The following is a 3968-nucleotide window of genomic DNA, read 5'->3' as shown; positions in this document are numbered from 1 at the left end:
GACTGAGCACAGTGACCCCAATCGAGGAGTTAGAGAAAAGACTGAAGGAGCTGAAGGGGTTTGCAACCCCATAGGAAGAACAACAATATCACCCAACTAGACCCCACCAGCGATCTCAGGGACTAAACCACTAACCAATGAGTACCCACGACTCTAGTTGCATGTGTAGCCGAGGATGACATTGTCCAGCATCAATGGGAAGAAAAGTCCTAGGTCCTGTGAAGGCTCGTTTCCCCAGTTTAGGGTAATGCCAGAGCATTGAGGTTGGAGTGGGTGGGGGCGAGTGTGAGCATCCCTATAGAAGTGGGGGATGGGGTTTTAATGGGAAAGTGGGGGAAAAGGGTATAATATTTGAAATGTAAATACATAAAATGTCTAACAAATATAAAATTTAATAAAAGAAGTATAAGTCATGTGTGGTAGAGGAGAGTGGGGAGTGGAGTGGGTGGTGGCTGCCGAGTTGAGGAGCAGGAGTGGTTAGGTGACATCTGGCTGTGGCTAAGCATACAGGGAACATGAATGAGACAACTTGGACCTGTGAGTAGCATAGGTGGCTGAGAGAGTGCTTGGGATTCCCTGTGTTTTGCTGAACTTGTAAAGGAGACACCTGGATGGTGGGTTACCAAGAACACTGACTTTTGGGCAGTCTCACAGCTGAGAACACTGGATTTTCACCCTAGTCCAGCAGCTCTGCTGCTCACTTAGATATAGATGAATGAAGGCTCCATTCAGAAAGAAACCTGGCCATCAGTCCAGAGTTGATACAGGCCATGATGGAGTATCTACAAAGAAGAAGAGGACATCTCACAAAAATATATCGGACCAGTGTGGGACCAAACAGCCTGTGTCCCTGCCCAGGCAGAAAATCGTAGGCTGCATGATCCAGCCTGGGTGGAGAGAGGCAATGGCTCTGTCATCCAGTGGAAGGGGACTGTCCTGTGCTGGGTCCCTGTGAATCTTTCCCTGTATTTTATGAAGTATGATAGATTTGACTGTGTTTATGGACTAGAACTTAATGAAAATGAAAGAGTTTCTGCACTTGACGTCCTACCTGATAGAGTTGCAACATCTCAGATTAGCGAGGCACACTTAGAGGACACAACGATTGGCAAAGATGAAAGGAGGGGGTTGGTGTTGGCACAGGCTCCTGTCATGAACATATGGTTTTATATCACTTATGAGAAAAACCCTTTCTGGTACATAACACCAGATCTTAAATGATTACATAGAAGGTGACCTCTGCATCATGCCTGATTCCAAGATTCACCTCCATCAGAAAAGGAGCCAGGGGAAGTTGTGGACAGCCATTAGGCAAGCACATTGAATATGCCAAAGAAGATGGCTTGCAAAGGACTATCATGATCATCCACCAAGTAGAGGACAAGCCCTCTGTCTATTTTATCAAATTTGATGACGACCTCCATATTTATGTATATGGTTTGGTGAAAACATCCTAGATGTCATCACATACTCTGCCAATTTTGTGAAACTATTAAATGTATAATTTGTAGACATAAAAACTCATTTGCTTTCCAGTTTAATGAAAGCTTAGGTGTCTTTGCAAACCCACAATCTCCACCAGCGCAGCTGGTGTTGTTCTGAATGGTACAGACTGATTCTAACGCAAGGCATCTGTGAGGGAAGTTCTCCCTCTTCAGAGCATCTGTGTAAGGGGTGGCCTCCCTCTTCAGAGAATCTTTGGGAGGGGGATTCATCCCTCTTTAAACAAGACTTCCTACTGGGAGTTACAAGCAAGGTGGTGAAAGTTAAGCTAGTATCATAGTCATTTATAGCTGGATAGGTTGTATCCATTTTCCTTTCACTCTGACTCTGTCTTATTCTGCTGCCTAATGCAAGCATGGTTTGTTATTTCTGTTACTGTCTTTTATGAGAGTTTATGTTTCTCTACAGCTACTTGTCTAGATCTACATCTCTGTGCCTATGTATATATTATACAGGCACAGAGGAACTCAATGTGGCATGCCTTTCCTTGTGGATTTGAGTGGGGGTGATGATGTTTTCTTCAGTTCAACAGAAGTGGCCGACCAGTCAGTCATGTTTACAATATGCTTGATCTTTGTTTGACATTAAATCTGGGCACAGGAAACACACAGAGACATTTAAGTTGTTTCAAAAGTCAGAATTCCTGAATACCATTTTAATCTGGATGTTTTTAGCTGAGTCCTGGTATAAAGTAGCCATAAACAGTCACTGACACACAGTAGAATTAATAAACTGTTAAGAATTCTGGGTAAAAGGCTGCCCTCAATTCTAATCTTTGCTTTTTTGCTTATTTGTTTGTTTGTTTTTTATTTGGCTTTTGTGTATGTGTTTTGTTGTTATTATTTGTTTGTTTTTGTTATTGTTTACTCTATAATCATAAATACTTGTAAAATGGAGCCCAGGTCCTTGGATCACATGGAATAATATAGATGTGCTTTTAGATGGTACATTAGTCCATTTGTACACACATGTCATTGGGATCTCAGTATTTAGACTTAAAAGACAACAATAGACCAATGGTTTGGATATGTGGTAAATTCTCGCAAGAACAGTGCATTTGTATTAGAAATAAAAAGTTGAAGTATGGCATTTTTACCTTCTGTCACGTTCTCTGGGACTTTTTAATTTTTATTACTACTATTGTTGATGTACGATTCTGATCAGAAGCCCCCTTCTCCCCTTCTGCTCCTCTTGGCTTTCCCCCACAGAGAATGCTAAACCAATATGGCTTCTTGCTTTGACCCTGTTGTGGTAGTGTCTGTTCTTGCTCCAAGTGTACTATTCATGCAGGTTTATTCCCTCCATGGACTCCAGGGTTTGCGTGTTTTGATGTGTTGCTAGAAGGTCATCCTTCCTAGTTATGGATGTATGGCAGCTTCTCCCCATCAAGTATATTCATGATTTGTTCCTGCAAGGTTGTTTGAATCTGAAATAAAACTTAAATTCAGTTGGTTGACTAGCTGAACCTCTATTTGCTCTCATTTTGTTTGGAAGGAACCTGGTAGCTTGTCAGCTGGCAGAAAGATGGTTTGTAAAACCAGCCTCATGGAGGTTGGAAATTTTTTCTGTGGCTAGACAGTCTTGGATACTGTTAAGTAAACACAAGAGGCTTGGCCAAGGGTAGATACGCTTACTTAGTGGGGTTCTTCCTGTTGTAAGAAATCATTCATTGTTTAATGTGCTTGGCCTTTAGTCTTCACAGAGGCTGACCACCTTATGTTGCTAGGTGGTCACAACTGCTCACCATGTGAACACAGTACCTCAGTTCTGTTCTCGGCTACAATCACTGTGTGTTCAGTGTTTCCTGTAGGCACCAGGGACAAGCTTCTCAATGCCGAGTGATATATGCTAGTTTTGGTGCCTCTAGTATATGTGGCCAGGTATCATCTTGCATATAAATCTCTGAGCCAAGTCAGACTCTCATAGCCCATACTGGTATCTGTGGAACAAGTGGGTGAGTGCATCCTGCAAGCACTAATGGCACAAAACATGGCTCAGTTACTGGAAAGGAAAATTCCTTTTGAAATGTCCTGAGGACTGGATCAGTTCCAATGTGTCTGCCATTATCTGATGCCTTGCATTGTAGTTTTCTTCAAGCAGCCAGAATTAACTTTAGTTACCTGTGAACCTCAGGTCTGGGGTTGCAACATGAAGATTGGAATGATTTTGCTCACTTACAGCCTTTACATACGGCAGAGGGAAGGGGAAGGCCCTTTCTTTTTTACCACCCTTAATGGTGATGAACGACTCCTGAACCTACCATCTTGGGCTTCCCTGAGGTTTTCAGTTCAGATCTGCATGTATTGCTTGCATTGTTCTGTTATCAGAATGTTGACTCCTCATTTAGGAGTTCAACATGAATTTCCAAAATTTTCATGGGGCTGTGGCAACACACACCATGAATCTGTGTATAAAATTTACTGGCTTTCCTCACTTACCTGCTCTAGTATCATATAGTGTGTATG

The 3968-nt window shown here is 42.3% G+C and overlaps 1 pseudogene; it reads left to right on the top strand.

Annotated features, from left to right (window-relative positions):
* The first annotated feature begins 715 nt into the window (after positions 1–715).
* On the top strand, positions 716–1457 carry LOC116895696 (annotated as a pseudogene).
* The last annotated feature ends 2511 nt before the right edge of the window (positions 1458–3968 follow it).

This window comes from Rattus rattus, chromosome 3, assembly GCF_011064425.1.
Source record: "Rattus rattus isolate New Zealand chromosome 3, Rrattus_CSIRO_v1, whole genome shotgun sequence".
NCBI lineage: Eukaryota > Metazoa > Chordata > Mammalia > Rodentia > Muridae > Rattus > Rattus rattus.
The sequence above is the reverse complement of the archived record's forward strand: the minus strand, read 5'-3'. Positions and strand labels throughout refer to the sequence as shown.